The following is a 17,127-nucleotide window of genomic DNA, read 5'->3' as shown; positions in this document are numbered from 1 at the left end:
ATAAATCTGAGACCAATTTAGGAAAATAACAGTTGCTTTTTGATATGCTTTGAACCAAAGAACTTCGTTGTAAGGTAGGCAGTTTTTGAATTAAAAATACTTTGCTGTTTCAAAAATGGACAGTGCAATTTTCAACCTATAGGAGGAATACAAGAATGCAGTTTCAAAGGTAAATACATGACTTAAAGAACCAGTCTTCAGGGCTTTAGGCTAGCACCGGGCAAGGTTTAGGCAAGTACCAAGGTTGCACCCACAGTAGCGTGGGGAGGGCTAGGTGCAGAGGTCAAAGTCTGACTTGGTGCCCAATGTTAGTCAATGGAGACTGGGGGAGGGTATTGATGCACTGCTCACAGGTGAGTACAAGCGGTGTTAGAGGTCAGTCTTTGGGGGGTTAGGGCAAGCACCGGGGGGAGGGGTGGCTAGGGTGTCCACAAGGCAGCACCAGACTTACACCCTCAGCGGCATGGGGGCAGCTGGGTGCAGAGTGCCAACACAGCGTCGGGCACCTAATGTTACTCGATGACGGAGATGACTTTCAGAAATGGGCTGCAGGTTCTGGCCAGGAGAGGGCAACCCACAGCTTCCCAGGTAAGTCGAGATGGCAGGGGTCATGGAGACACTGACGGTTCAGCTCCCCAAGGCCCAGGGGCTCTGGATACAGGTGTCTCTTTTGGCATCGGAAACAGCTCACCAGGAAGGTTGCAGTCAGTGGGAGCCTTGGATTTAGGCTGCAGGTGTCACTGTGATGTCTGGCAGGGGTCAGGCCACAGTGAACTCTTGGTCAGAAGTGCCGGGGAACCTTCAATGGACAGGTGGACCACTTGGACTTGGGCCAAGGGCATCAGGTGCAGTGGTCACTTCTAGTTTTGGGATTCGCGGTTCCTCAGGCAGGCTTCCTCTTCTTTAAAGATGGTTTCTTCAAGACAGGTCCGCTGTCTCTGGGAGTTCTTGGTCTTTATTGAAGGCAGGCAGTCCTCCCAAGGCTTTGGAGGTAGCTGGGCTGCAGGACAGTCATCTTTTGGGTTCAGGTTTCCTTGAAGGCTGCAGACAGACCAGTAAGGCTGGGGCCAAGTCAGCTGGTGTTTTCAGTCTTCTCTGCTGGCGTTGTGTCCGGTTCTTCTTCGGTTGCAGGGATCTGATGCTAGGGTTCAGGAGTGCCACCTAAATACTGAATTTAGGGGCGTTTGGAAGGCGTGCCAGGTGGTAGCCAATGGGCTGCTTACCTTTAGGGTTACCACATGCTTCCTATGAACAATTCATTTTGGAAGTGGCACACCCCTAACACTAATGGTCTAACTCCTTCCATGTAAGATGGAGGAATTTAAAAAATACTGTCCACTTCAGCTCATCCACCCTAGGGGTGGGACTGGCATGAAATGGGCACTCCTAATTTACCTAATTTCCCCACTAGTCCTGCCACCAAAAATAGGGTCACCATTTGGATAGGCCTGGGTTGCATTTCACAGGTGGCAAGGCCTTTGAAACTCCCCAACCTGGAATGTCCACCCTGCCTGGGAAAGGAGGTCACAGCTCTGCCCAGAGCAGGCTTTTGATCTGAGCCTACAAGAGCATTGGCTCTCACCTCAGGGGGCCAGAACTCTGTCTTAAGGTGGCTGTACTGGTTTTGACCACCATGAGAATTCTTGTATTCCTCCTATAGGTTGTGGGCATGAGTCACTGCCCACATTAGGAGTTGGTAGTTTTTTTACGGGGCATCTCTAAGGTGCCTTACAAGTGCAGGTATTAATAAATCCTTTACTGGATTCAGTGAGAGTTTATTAATATAAGATGTTTGATATCAAACATCCCTATTGTCAGTGAAGCCATCGTGTTGCTGGGGAACTCGTAATGACCAGTGTACAGTACATGTACTTAAAATGGCTTCACTGTTCACTTATTATGTCTGAGAATTGATAGACATAGCAGGGGCATTTCTGCTCATGCAGGTATAGCCTTGCAATAATATAATACACCCTGCCTTTAGGGATGGAAGGACTGCTAGAGGGGTGACTTAGATATAATGCATGCAGTGCAAAGGGGACAGGGGGAAATTATAAGGTAAGCAATCTGCCACTAGGTGTCTATCAGATTAGATACCCAGGCAATACCATCCATGGATAGTAGGTCTGCAAACTAAAATCACACTAGAAAGACCTGCACGAACGAACAAGCAAAGTACCCATTCCTAGGGACTTAATCGTCTAGGCAGTAGTGTTTGGTAAATGTGTACACATATGTCCAAGCTGCCGCCTGACAGATGTCAAGGACCGGAACTCCATGTGCTAACACAGTGGTCACAGCTGTAGCCCTGGTAGAATAAGCATACAAACCTTCAGCTGGTTGCTTCTTGGCCCGTGCGTAGCATATTTTAATGCAAAGTACAACCTTGCAAAGTACAACCTATCAGTAGATGGTTTGCTCCTGCACTGCCCAAACTTTCTTTGCACCCACATAACCTACAAAGAGTTGATCATCCACCTGCAACTCTTTTATACGATCAAGGGAGAACATCAACGCTCTTACTTGGGACCAGGTGGTGGTAGTCTCTCCTATTCTTTAGAAAGAGGTGGGGGGGTGTAAAAGTAGGCAAGGAGATGGATTGGCCTACATGAAAGGGCGTGACCACTTTAGGCAAAAATGAAGCTCTAGTGCGAAGCACCACTTTGTCAGGTTAGATGGGAAGGTAGGGCGGCTTAGATGATGCCTGCACCTTACTCACCCTGCGGGCAGATGTAATGGCCACAAGGAAGGCTGTTTTTAATGTTAGAAGTCTGAGAAGACAAATGTAGAGCAGCTTAGAAGGAGCGCACATTAGGAATGTCAGAACCAGATTCAAATCCCATTGGGGCATAATTAACGGAGAAGGAGGAAATATATGGGTAAGGCCTTTCAGGAACCTATCAACAATAGGAGACTTAAACAAAGAAGGGTAATAGGGCAACCTAATAAACACAGAGATAGTAGATAAATAACTTTTCAGAGTGCCCATAGCAGAGCCCTGCTGGGACAGAGAAAGGACAAACTACAGAACCTCAGACAAAAGGGCAGAGAGTGGTCCAACAGATTCGTCGGTACATAGGCATATACCGTTTTGGTGGAGTGATGCCTAGCTGCTAAGATAAAGTTACAGACTTCGGGCGGAAGGGCAAAAGCTCTCAACTGTTGCTGCTCAATCTCCACACAAGAAGGTGGAGGCTGGACAGATTTGGGTGGGGAACCCTCGCCTGCTGCTGTGACAGAAGATCCTCCTGAAGGGGCAGTCTGATTAGAGGATTGATGATCATGCTCAATAGTTTGGGATACCACTCTCTCTGTGCCCAGTCCGGAGCCACAAGAACAACTTGGGCCTGGTTGTTCTTGATCTTTTTGAGAACTCTGGGTAGAAGTTGCATGTGTGGAAAGGCGTACAGGAGGTCTAAGTTCCACTCGAGACAAAAAGCGTCGCCGAGCAGTTGCTGCCTTGCATGTTCTCTGTGGAGGCAAACAAATCTAACAAAGGGTCTCCCCCCCATTGCTAAAGGACCTTGCATCAGATCTGCAGGAGAGACCATTTGTGATTGACTAAACATTGTTGGCTGAGTTAGTCTACTCTGGTGTTCAGAGAGCCCACCAGATGTTGAACCACCAGGGTTATGCCCTGCTGTTACAGCCATGTCCAACGGGGCAGAGACTCCTGACAAAGGGTCCACAACCCCATTCCACCCAGCTTGGTGCAGTGCCATATTGCAGTAGTGTTGTCTGTGAACTGCACTACCTTTAACTTGAGAGAGGGAAGAAATACTCTCAGTGCTAGCCTGATCGCCCGGAGCTCCAACAGGTAGATGTGGAGTCTGGACTCCGCCAGAGATGAGGTGCCTATGATCTCCACCTCTCCCAGATGGCCGTCCCAGCCCAGGAGTGACGCATCTGTCACTACTGTCAGCTCTGGTTGGGGAAGGGAGAGGGATCTGTCTCTGACCCAATTGCAGTTCGTTAGCCACCATTGCAGATCTTGTGCAGTTCCATCCAAGATCTGGACTATGTCCGAGAAATTCCCTGATGCTGCGCGCACTGGAACTACAGGATCCACTGCAGAGATTACATATGCCATCTGGCATGTGCCATCAGCAGGATTCAGAAAGCCATGAGGCACATCAGCCTGAGAGTCAGTCTCACCGAAATCCAGGACAAAGGCTGAAAAATTGGCAACATAGCCTTAATATCCTGAACTCGCTGCTTGGGAGGATAAGCCTGAAACTGCACCGCGTCCGGAACAGCTCTGATGAAAGGTGAGAGGGAGTCAGGTGGGACTTCAGAACATTTATAGTGAACCCCTGCAAATGCAGGAAGTCTGCCCTAGTCTTGAGGTGGGAGATGACAGCCTGGGGTAAGCTCACCTTTAACAGCCAATCATCGAGGTAGGGGGGAGTTTGAAACCCCTGACCTGTGCAGTTGAGCTGTGACCACTGCCATCACCTTGGTGAACACCTGAGGGGGTGCTGGTAAGGACAAACAGGAGTACAGTGAACTGAAAGTGCTTGTGGCCTACCATGAACAGCGAGTAACATCTGCGGGCAGGCAGGGCAGGAATATGGAAATAGGTGCCCTGCAAGTCCAATGCTACCATCCAGTCTCCTGGGTCCAGGGCAGAAAGAACTTGAGCCACAGTGGACATTTTGAACTTCTCCTTCCTAAGGAAGAGATTGAGGGACTGAAGATCTAGGATAGGGCGGAGGCCCTTGTCCTTTTTTGGTACCAGACAGAAGCGGTAATCAACCAAGGCCCACTTCTGGCACATGAACCATCTCTATGGTTCCCTTGGCCAAGAGAGCCGGAAGTTCCTCTCGGAGAAGTGCCAAGTGATCCTTCACCATGCGATCATAGGATGATGGCATGGATGAAGGGGTAGCTTCGAAGGAGAGGGAATAGCACCTTTGGACTAGCTGCAAAACCCAGCTGTCCGATGTGATGGACTGCCAATTGAGAAGGTGATGGCAGATCCTGCCTCTGACTGATTCCTGGTGGGGAAGAGTCAGAGTAGGAAGGTTTGGAGGAAGCTGCAGGGAGGGGGGGGCAGTGGACTGGCTGGACAACGGACTCCCTTATCCTCGAGGGCGGAGGATCCCACATCCCCGGCCATGCAGAGGCAAAGCAGCATGCGTGGCATGGGGGCTGGATGGGAACAGACGTGGCTGGGCACCCCGTCCGTAGTCACGAAAGGGGTGAAAAACAGATTGAGGTGGGTGAGGGGCTGTCACTAGGCCCAATTACCTGGTCATAGCACGAGAATCCTTGAAGCGCTCACACGAAGAGTCTTCTTTTTCTCCGAAGAGACAAGTACCAAAGAAAGGGCATGTCAAAAAGTTTGGCTTGGACATCACTCGAAAAGTCGGATGCCCTCAACCAGGCATGGCCCCTAGGGCCACTGTCTATGCAACTGCTCTGCCCAGTGAGTTTGTCATGTCCAGGTCACATTGGATCATGAACTTTGCTGCCTCTTTCCTGTCAAAAATGTCTTGGGGGGGGGGGGGGGGGGGTTTGTACAGCCCAGGCCTCCATCTGGTCCTGTGGCAGCACTTGCGCAACTGCATCCCACATAGTATGGGACTAATGGTGCAAAAGGCATGCAGAGTTAACGGACGGCAATGTCAGCCTGGCGGAAGAAAACATCTTCTTCCCAAGTGTGTCCAGCCTCTTGAATTCCCTAACCGGGGGTGCGGAATATAGGAAAGTAGCATCTTTCTGACATAGCTACTCCCACATTTTGCCTGGTGTCAGTGTATTTGGAGTGTAGTACACCCGATTCCTGCTGATCAGGACCGCCAGGTGTCTTTGCTCTCTACTCTACATTTGGTTGCTGGTAAACTTTTACAACCACAATTGGCATACTGGTGCACCCATGTAAGTCCCTAGTATATGGTACTTAGGTACCTAGTGCATTGGTACATCAAGGGCCTCCCATAAGCTGCAGCATGTATTATGCCACCCATGGGGACCCCTGCAAACTGTATGCAAGCCTGCCTTTTCAGCCTGCGTGAAATGGTGCATGCACCTTTCACTTCAGATATAATGCTTGCCTTATATCGCAGACACTGCACTTGGGCACTAAGTCACCCCTTTGGTAGGCCCTTCAGCTCATGGGCGGGGTGCATGTACCCAAGGGAGAGGGTACTCCTGCATGAGCAGGGTACCCCTACGAACCCCAGACTTCATTTTCTGGGCTTCGTAAGTGCGGGGAAGCCATCTTAAGGTATGTAGTAGACACTGGTCAACACGAATGGTCAAACGACATAGTGGCTTCTCCAAACTTAGGCATGTTTGGTATCAAACATGTGGAATCATGCAACTACACTAATTCCAGTGCTAGTTGCATGATCCCATGTACGCAGGACGTTCCTTAGAGGATCTCCCAGTTCTGCCTGTACAGCCTTACGCGGTCTGGCTGCCAGCTCACGCTGCTGCCAACCCCAGACACTTTTCTGCAGTCGTGCTGATGGGCCTAACTCAAGCAGGGAAAGGCAAAACAAAGGATTTCCTGCAACAGAGAGGTGTGGCCACCTCTCCTTTGGAATAGGTGTCTCTGGACCGGGGTGGGGCAGCCTCTGAGCACCACCAGATTGCCTTAAAGAGTACATTTGGTGCCCCTGGGTTCCTGTTCTGGCATGAAACACAAAGGACAGGGGAGTGACCACTCCCCTGTCCAGCTCCTCCCCTAGGGAGGTGCTCAAAGCTCTGCCAGGTGGCCACTTGATTCTGCTATCTTGAAATTAAGATGTGCAGAGGCTTCTGGGAGCATCTGACAGGTTAGGTCAGGTAGATGACGTCCCTGACCCCTCTCACTGAAGATCGTGACCAACCTGCTTTTAGGGTAACTGAAGGGCTACCCCAAGGGATGGTTCTCAGATTTGTCGAGCAAGACTCTACAAGGAACTCTCTGCAAGACATCTGCTGCTGCTGGCCTCCGGAACCACTGCTGGTCTGCTTTTGGAACTGAAACAAGACTGTATCCAGTTGGGAGGGCTCCCACTGCAACATTGTTTCTCCAGCTCTGGCAAGATTTCGGCAACCTGTGTGGCTGTGCATCTTCCAGGTCACATGGACTCTGTTTACATCCAAGAAGCAAGAAGGTATTTCCCTGGGAGTGAAGGAGTACCTCCCCTGCATCTGCAGGCACCGCAAGACGACAACAACCAGCTGGTGGGTCCTGATGTCCCACGGGCAACAAAAAGGCTCTGCTCACAGGTGGTGGTTATGTGGTACTGTTGTGGTCCTCATTGTCTTCTGACCAACTTGGGAGACAGAGGGCCCTTGTGGCAGCTGCTGGAACGGAACCCCTGTGCACTGCAACTGTTGCTCTTGCCAAGGCTTGTTGGCTCTTCTTACAGGAGATCTTCAGGTTCCAAGAAGCTCCAGCACTTTGCAACTCGAAGATCAGCTTCCACTCTGCCACTCCTGCGAAGTGAGACTCCTATTTTGTCGTGCTGCTGAGGCCTCCCTGTGAATCTCTGTGCCTGCTGTCAGTGGATCACTGGTGGGGGCTCCTCAACAGGCTTTCCTCCCTCCTGAAGGCCTGCCTTGACTCTCTTCCAAGGGTCGAGTCACTAGGACCTTGCTGGTCCTCAAAAACCCACAATCTTCCTTTCAACAACTATATGCGTTTGCCAAGGCTTGTTGGTGGCCCTTCCAGTCACTGACTCTCCCCCTCTAACCGGTGACCGACGTGGGACAGCTCATGGTTGACTCCAAGGATCTCCTTCATCCCCTGGACTCTGCAGCTGGATTTCCTCCTTCACTGTCCTGTAGGAACTTTACCCTTCAATAGGGTGGGCATTGTGTACCTGCACCTCTTGGGCATCTCTGAGTGGTCTGAACACCGTCCCCTTCTTTTTCAGTTCTTTTTCAGGTTCGTCACGTCCGGAATCCACCTTTGAGTTCCACCGGTCTGCTCCACGATTCGCGACAGCAGCTGGACAACTATGGCTTCCATTGACTCCAATGAGGGTTTCTGACACCACTTCACCTCTATGCACCTGAGCTCTCTCGTGTAGGTACGCCTGTCATCTAAGTATCCACAGGTGGGGGCACTCCCCAACCTTCTTTGTGCCAACTGGTTTCTTCGGGGTTCACTGGGAAGGGTCCTAAATACATTCAAATACAACCGCAACAGTCTTGTGTTAGCCTATGGGACACCCAGCTCGATAACCACTCTGCACCCAGGAGCCAGTGGGATCTCTAGTACTTACCTCTGGTAATTTCCTACTCCCCCAGCCGCTGGGATTTTAACACACTTACCTTGGTTGTGCCCTTCCACTCTTATACCACTTTCTTAGTAAATGGTTTGACCATGTATTCCTATGCTTTTCCTGCTTGTTACTAAGTGTATATTTTGTGTGTAGATATCACCAAGTGGAGGTATACTACTGTTAGAGTAATCTTATAGTTGTAATAAAGAAAAGTTTATTTTTGCAACACCTGGTGTGCTTGTTTCTTGTGGACAGTTCATGAGTGACTACTGTGGTGTTGCAAGTGCTTTACACTCCTCCTGGATAAGCTTTAGCTGAACACCACAGCTATCCCTAGAGAGTTTGTGTTACCTGGACACCTAAACACTGTCAGTAAGGGTTGTCTTGACTCAGCATAGGGTGTCACAACATAAACTAAGCCAGCCTCCCACAGGGGATACTCTAAGGAACCCCCTTAGTACATGGTATCAAGCAACTAACACTGGAATTGGTGTAGTTGCATGATTCCAATATGTTTGATACCAAACATGTCTAGGTTCAGAGAAGCCATTATGTAGTTGGACAACTCGTGTTGACCAGTGTCCATTACATACCTTAAGATGGCTTTCCCGCACTTACAAAGCCCAGAAAATGGAGTCTGGGGTTTGTAGGGGTACCCTGCTCTACACTCAGAACCATGTACCCTGGCTTTGGGCTTAAGGGCCTACCAGGGGGTGACTTACAGTGGCCAAGTGCAGTGACCGCAATATAAGGCAAGCCTTACATATGAAGTAAAAGGGTGCATGCACCATTTCACGCAGGCTGCAATGGCAGGTCTGCAGACAGTTTGCAGGGGGCTCCCATGGGTGGCATAATACATGCTGCAGCCCATGGGAAACCCCTAGGATAACAATGCCCTGGGTATCCTAAGTACCATTTACCAGGGACTTGCGGAGGGACCCCCAGTATGCCAATGGTGGGTGAAGGAATCACCAAGTCAATTTTAGGGGCGAGAGCACCAACACTGAGGTCCTGGTTAGCAGGCTCCCAATGTACTACAGTCTAAACACACTTACACCAGGCAAAAAGTGAGGGTAACTATGTCAGAAAGATCATACTTTCCTACAAATGGGAATTACTTGTAAGGTGTCAAGTGTGACATGGTTTGCTGATAGTCAACACCAATGGTGTTAGGAGGCTTGCCATGGTCTGGAGGTGGCTTATGCTTGCCTGGGGCGAGCCTGCCTTCAACAGCTATTCATCAAGGTAGTAGAATGTAGCATCCTTCCCAGCCCGGGAGCATGCAAAGACCACGCCACGACAAATGGAGCTCTTGATAAGAATTATTTATTCATCCGCATACAATCACATACTAAAGCACGGATTACATCATAGCCATTATTAACCACACCTTAACACCACCTAGCAGATTGCGCAATCTCATTTCTAGGTCTGCCCTGAACTGCAAGGGTCCTAAGCACACCCAGAGTCTCATAACTCTTTGTCTCCCCACAGTTAAATAAAAAGTACAGACAAAAATGATATCAGAGTTCTTTGATGAGTGTTCAAGGCACTCGCACTAGTTGACCAGATCTCGTAGTGCAAGGAGATGAAACTGCACTCTGCTCAGGCACAACCGGCGCAGTCTGATACTTGATCTCGACTGTCAGGTGGCGTCACATCAACAAAGACTGCAGGAGCTGACGAGCATCTAGGTAGTGGCTTAAAATGTGACAAGTTTAGCGTGATGGTTTTTTGCTGGGCGATGGGATGTCACCATAAGTCCTTTGCAAGACACCACTGTCAAAGGTTCGACATCAAATAGAGTGTCCATTTTCCACATGTGCTTTTAAGTAGGACTTTGTCACCTTCATTGAAGATATTTTTCTGTGTGGGGGTGATGCCGATCAGCATACGTCTTCATCCTACATTTGGAAGAAGTGTCCAGGGTCCGAACCTTATCAGCATCGAAAGGTCGATCCACTGTCCACGTTGGCAGCTTGGTTTGAACAGCTCTCCTAAACAGTAGGGTGGTGGGACGCTCGCCAGTGGTGGAGTGAGGAATTGAGCGATAAGCACAGAGAGCATGGCACAGTTCAATGCCCTGCATTGACGCTCCCTGAATTACTTTCTTGAGGGTGCCCATGAATAGTTCAACAACACCACTGGCATGAGGCCACAGAGGTGTGCACTTCTGATGTTTGACATTCAGCTTCGCGAGAAACTCCTTGAACTTGCAACTGCTGAGCGGCGGGCCAGTGCCTGATTGAAGAATGACGCTGAAAAGAGATCACCCAGCCGCCCAATTACCTCATCAGGAGTTCCTGATGATGTTTCGTCCATTAGTGAAAATACACATCTATGACTGCCATAAGATTATGTCCGTTCCCGCAAGGCCCAAAGTGGTATAACAGCAACTCTTTACCTCGCCTGCGTAGGAATATCAGAAATGGTCACTTTAGAGGAAAGACAGATTCACCGATGGCACTCCCTCAGTTCCTTTTCAACTCATTCATCTAGACACGGGAACCACACATGGGCTTGCAGGGCAATTTTGGAGGCTAGGATGCCAGCTTAATGACTTGCTGTATGTAGGACTCTTGTAGGTATCACAATTCTTGAACCTCTCAGTACAACACCTTCCTTGGCTGCAGACAGTTTATGCAGTACATTTTTAAACTTTTGAAATTCGACATCATCCTCCAGAGGTCTAACACACTTTTTTCACAACTGAGTTGAAATTATGTTTTTAAGAATGAGCATTTTCTTGTCAGCATTTGCAGCAGCAATGATTTGTTTTATGGATAAAGATGCCTTCGTACTGTACCTTACAAATAAATAATGTACTCTTCAGCTGTTTCAGACGTCGAGCTGTGTTTGTTTAGAGGTACTTGTGAAACGTAATCAGCAGGGTTATGACTTTTACCTTGCCAGTGCACAATCGCAGTCGTACTCCAGCAGTCTCACCCCCCACAACTCAATGCAAGGGGACATCCTGGCTTTTGGGTTCCCAATTATAGTTAATAACACTTGGTGGTCTGTGACAAAGGTGAAGAGCTTTTTTAAACGGAAATAGGTGAAAATGCTCACAGGCCCAGGCGACAGTCAAACAATCCTTTTCCGGGTGAGAGTAGGCTTGTTCAGTGTCAGACAAAATTTGGCAGTCGTAGGCCACAATCTGTTTCTCAGCATTTGGAGGATTTTTATGTTAAGGCAGGACTGGAATGGGGTCAAGATTGATTTGTAAATGGGCATATAGGTGGCTCCAAGCTGGGGTGGCATGGTGAGCAAAAGAACGATAGATTAAACCCAGATCTGTGAGTGGGGGTGATTGTTTGAAAAGTTTCAGCACTCAATCCATCATCCTTTTGTGTTGCTAGAGCCGGGTTTGCCCCCAGCCCCATCGGGCTAGCATCTACAATGAGCTCAGTCTGTAACTTGAGGCCGAAATAAACCATCCCAGTTGCAGTGTCAATCACATGTTTATCTTTTTGAAACTCTAATCACATTCTGCAGACCACTTAAAAGCAACATCTTGTTTTGTCAACTCTGTCAATGGGACATTCACTGTAGCAAAGTCACAAATGTACCATGAGCAATAACGGGCCATGTCCAAGAAGCAGCAGAGCACGGTGACATCCTGTGGAGAACACGCAGCTGACAGTGCTTGCATTTCATCTGGGTCAGGAGTCATTCCTCATCACAGAATATGTGCCTGAAGAATTTAAGCTTGTTTTTATGAAACTCACACTGGTTGCATTCAGTGAGACCTGCATAGGCAAGTAGTTTGTACACTTATGTGAGAGCTTTGTCATGCTCCTCCTGTGTTGCTCCAAAACTCCAATATATCATCACTTTAGTTAAAAGCATGCTCAACTGGTCGAATTATGTGATGTATAATATCCTGAAATATGTCTGCAGCTGACGACACTCCAAAGCTCAATCTTTTATACCTGAACAAACTAACATGAGTCGAAAAAGCAGTAATGTACCTATAGTTCTCTTCCAGCTTGAGTTGACGATATCCTGTGGTCAGGTCCAGAGTAGAGACTTTAGTGCTGTTCAACTGCATGATCATGCCCGCTATATGTGGACCAGGATGTCTTTCTCTCTTGACTGCAGTGTTGGCCTGGCGCATATGTCAACACTGCGCCTCCACTGTCCTTTTTGTGCACCACCACTATGGGCAAAACCCATGGATTAGGACCAATGGAATGCTCAATATCATGGTTCAGCAGTATTTTTAGCTCAACATCGTCCTGTAAATGAAAGACAATTCTACGGTGCCACTGAGCAACAGGGAGAATGTCCTCTTTAACGAGAAGTCTCCCTTTCATTGTTTTGAACAGGCCAGGGCCATGGAGTAATGGTGGAAAGTGACTTACAATTTCAGATTGAGTGCATAAGTTGTAGTTGGGAGATATCAATCCCTTGTCCGCACCAGTGGCACAGCTGAGCAAGCATGCGCTAGTCGAAGTCCCTGAAGTCCCTACAGAATTGGCGCTTGCACAGTTACCAAATTATATTCCATGGACAATGTGAATGGCCCATGACTTCGCAGTGGTTTGGAAGCAGTACATTTGCATATCTTTGCATCTGAATGGTTAAGTTGTGGCACAGGAGACAGGTTCTTCAACTTCTCAGCTGGCACAATGTTAATTCATGCCCCACTGTCTATAATGAAGGTTATGGGGCAACCATTACCTTTTATTGTGATTTTGGGGCAGTGCCCAAATGAACTGGGTTGTTCCACTTGATGACTTATCTTTCCCACTAATTTTGCCTCACATGCAGCCAACCTAGCATGTGCCTGCCATCCTATGGATGACATCATTGCACATTCGTCCTCTTCACTGGATGATGACGTTGATGAGTCTTTGGAAGATGAGCTCGACGAAGATCGACTTTGTCTGGGTTCTTCTTGTTGCAACTGATGGTTTTTTTGGCCCTGTGGGTGTGGCAAGAATGTTTCTGGTCCATTTTCTCTTCTAGAGGTGACACATTTGATTTCTCTTTGTCTTAATTACTGTCACAAAGTGGCTTTCCTTTCTGCAACATTTGCATTTCTGCCCTATGGCTGAACAATTGGTCTCGCTGGGAAAGGAAAACCCACATTGAAAGTGCACCTTCCGTCTTTGAAGGCGTTGATCTGTGTGCATCCACAGAATGCTTGGACTTGCTTTTCATTACTAGCACGGGTTCATTTTTCCTGTTCCCACTTCCATTTTAGTCGCTTGTTCTGCTCTTTCATCAGCTTTTGCTTTCGCAACCATTAATATTTTATCCAAACTGGTTGTCTGTCAACATGCGTTTTATGAAAGAGTCCGACAGACAGCCATCAATGACTCTTTATAGATGAATTCACTCAATTTACAATGTCTGATGAGCACATCAAGACTTTCAACAAATGCATCCATCATCTGACCATCTTGCTGTCTTACCTGATTGAAAATGTATCTTTCACAGTCAACACATGGCATCAGATTGAACTTGGTATTCAAAGCTTCCTTGATCTGACGGTACAATATGGTCTCAGTCCATGAGATTTTCTTCAAAACTTTCTTTACTCCATCAGCGGCAAGGTTCTTCAAGTATTCATTGACTTATTGATTACTTCTTCTGGGGCATCTATGAAGTCATTGAAGGTCTCAATTCACGCAGTCCACATGGCACCAATGTTCTGTTTGTTGGCGGTGTCTAATGGCGGTGGTGAAAAACCCAGCTGCTTCTCACCCCTTTTCACTGTTGCTGAGACTATATGCTGTTTCAGGAGGTGACAGCTGCTCTTCAGGAGTACCTGCAACTTCTGTAAACACAGGCTGTGTGCCAGGTCAGAGAAGGAGTTGTAAGCTGTCGCCCACCTGCTTGGTGGTAAGTAATGACTAACTTTTGCATTTGCTCATGGTCTCGCTTAACTTTTTGCACTGTACCTGGTTGTCACTGCCTTTAGCATTTTGCTTGCATCGACAATAGCTCTGTGTTATGGCACGCCACAGGTTCTGGTAATTCTTTAGAGCATTCTCCTCTGGAAGGTCTTCCACTCTTCGAGGGCCCTATGAAGGCTGGAGCACCGCTCTGATTCCACACACGCCAACTCTGACTAAATAATGACTCAGTCAAGCCCACGTAGCACACACAAGAAAATCGGTTGGGAAATTTGGCACACTCAAGGAGAGCAGCTTGGAATCCTTGGGGGCACTTATAACCTTACTCGTTGCCAGTTGTAGCATCCTCTGCAGCCTGAGAGCATGCAATGACCACGCCACACAAGCAGCTCTTGATAAGACGTCTTTATTAATCTGCATACGATCACACTCTAATGCACTGACTGTCATACCTGTTGCACAAAAGTACCCTCTTTTTGGCATGGTTACCCCCACATTTTGTCTGCTGTCAGTATATTGTGACTGTTTTCACTGGGATCCTGCTAACCAGAAGCCCAGTGATTGTGCTCCCTCCCTCTAAATTTGGTTGCTTAGGACTTGGCACACCCCACAATTGGCATACTGGTGCCCCCATAAAAGTCCCTAGTATATGGCACTTAGGTAATTGGGGCACCAGGGGTTCCCCATGGGCTGCAGCATGTATTGTGCCACCCATGGGAGCCCAAGCAAAATGTGGCTGCAGGCCTGCCATTGCAGCCAACGTGAACCAGTGCATGTACCCTTTCACTACAGGTTACTGTTTTAGGTCACTGTAAGTCACCCCTATGTAAGGCCCTCCTAGCCCAGAGGGCAGGATGCACGTACATGTGTGTGAGGGTAGCCCTGCATGAGCAGAGGTGCCCCTACGAATTCCAGCTCCATTACACTGGACTTTGTAAGTGCGGGGAAGCCATTTTACCTGTGTACTGGACACAGGTCACTCACTATCTGTGTCCTGCTACATAATGGTAACTCCGAACCTGGGCATGTTTGATATCAAACATGTCATAATCATACCCTAATACTGTTGCCAGTATTGGTTGTATGATTCCAAACACTCTGGGTGCTCCATAGAGGGTCCCCAGCATTGCTACTACCAGTCTTCTGAGGTTTTCCGGGCAGCCAGGGCTGCTGCCACCCCTCAGACAGGTTTCTGCCCTCCTGCTGCTTGTCCAGCTCAGGCAAAGGAAGGCAGAACACAGGATTTCCTTTGGGAGAGGGAGGTAACACCATCTCCCTTGGGAGGTGTAGCCTACCCAAGCCATTGGTATGCTTTGAAGGGCACATTTGGTGCCCTCCTTGCATAAACCAGTTTGTACCGGTCCCTGCGCTGGCACGAAACTGGACAAAGGAAAGGGGAATGACCACTTGTAGGAAAGTACCATCTTGCCTGGCATGTTACCCCCATTTTTCACTGTATATATGTTGTTTTAGTTGTATGTGTCACTGGGACCCTGCCAGCCAGGGCCCCAGTGCTCATAAGTGTGCCTGAATGTGTTACCTGTGTTATGACTAACTGTCTCACTGAGGCTCTGCTAATCAGAACCTCAGTGGTTATGCTCTCTCATTTCTTTCAAATTGTCACTAACAGGCTAGTGACCAATTTTACCAATTTACTTTGGCTTACTGGAACACCCTTATAATTCCCTAGTATATGGTACTGAGGTACCCAGGGTATTGGGGTTCCAGGAGATCCCTATGGGCTGCAGCATTTCTTTTGCCACCCATAGGGAGCTCTGACAATTCTTACACAGGCCTGCCACTGCAGCCTGAGTGAAATAACGTCCACGTTATTTCACAGCCATTTTACACTGCACTTAAGTAACTTATTAGTCACCTATATGTCTAACCTTTACCTGGTAAAGGTTAGGTGCAAAGTTACTTAGTGTGTGGGCACCCTGGCACTAGCCAAGGTGCCCCCACATTGTTCAGGGCCAATTCCCCGGACTTTGTGAGTGCGGGGACACCATTACACGCGTGCACTACATATAGGTCACTACCTATATGTAGCTTCACAATGGTAACTCCGAATATGGCCATGTAACTTGTCTATGATCATGGAATTGCCCCCTCTATGCCATACTGGCATAGTTGGCACAATCCCATGATCCCAGTGGTCTGTAGCACAGACCCTGGTACTGCCAAACTGCCTTTCCTGGGGTTTCACTGCAGCTGCTGCCAACCCCTCAGACAGGCTTCTGCCCTCCTGGGGTCCAGCCAGGCCTGGCCCAGGATGGCAGAACAAAGGACTTCCTCTGAGAGAGGGTGTTACACCCTCTCCCTTTGGAATATGGTGTGAAGGCAGGGGAGGAGTAGCATCCCCCAGCCTCTGGAAATGCTTTCATGGGCACACATGGTGCCCATTTCTGCATAAGCCAGTCTACACCGGTTCAGGGACCCCTTAGCCCTGCTCTGGCGCGAAACTGGACAAAGGAAAGGGGAGTGACCACTCCCCTGACCTGCACATCCCCTGGGAGGTGTCCAGAGCTCCTCCAGTGTGCTCCAGACCTCTGCCATCTTGGAAACAGAGGTGCTGCTGGCACACTGGACTGCTCTGAGTGGCCAGTGCCACCAGGTGACGTCAGAGACTCCTTCTGATAGGCTCCTTCAGGTGTTGCTAGCCTATCCTCTCTCCTAGGTAGCCAAACCCTCTTTTCTGGCTATTTAGGGTCTCTGTCTCCGGGGATTCCTTAGATAACGAATGCAAGAGCTCATCAGAGTTCCTCTGCATCTCTCTCTTCACCTTCTGCCAAGGAATCGACTGCTGACCGCGCTGGAAGCCTGCAAAACTGCAACAAAGTAGCAAAGACGACTACTGCAACTCTGTAACGCTGATCCTGCCGCCTTCTCGACTGTTTTCCTGGTGGTGCATGCTGTGGGGGTAGTCTGCCTCCTCTCTGCACTAGAAGCTCTGAAGAAATCTCCCGTGGGTCGACGGAATCGTCCCCCTGCAACCGCAGGCACCAAAGAACTGCCTCACCGGTCCCCTGGGTCTCCTCTCA

At 48.7% G+C, this 17,127-nt stretch overlaps 1 protein-coding gene across 7 annotated transcripts in view; it reads right to left on the bottom strand.

Moving 5' to 3' along the window:
- HSPG2 (heparan sulfate proteoglycan 2) overlaps positions 1-17,127 on the bottom strand; it is a 933,800-nt gene that overhangs the window by 214,285 nt on the left and 702,388 nt on the right. The window lies entirely within an intron of this gene.

This window comes from Pleurodeles waltl, chromosome 6 (assembly GCF_031143425.1).
Source record: "Pleurodeles waltl isolate 20211129_DDA chromosome 6, aPleWal1.hap1.20221129, whole genome shotgun sequence".
Lineage (NCBI taxonomy): Eukaryota > Metazoa > Chordata > Amphibia > Caudata > Salamandridae > Pleurodeles > Pleurodeles waltl.
This window is presented reverse-complemented; position numbering and strand designations above follow the sequence as displayed.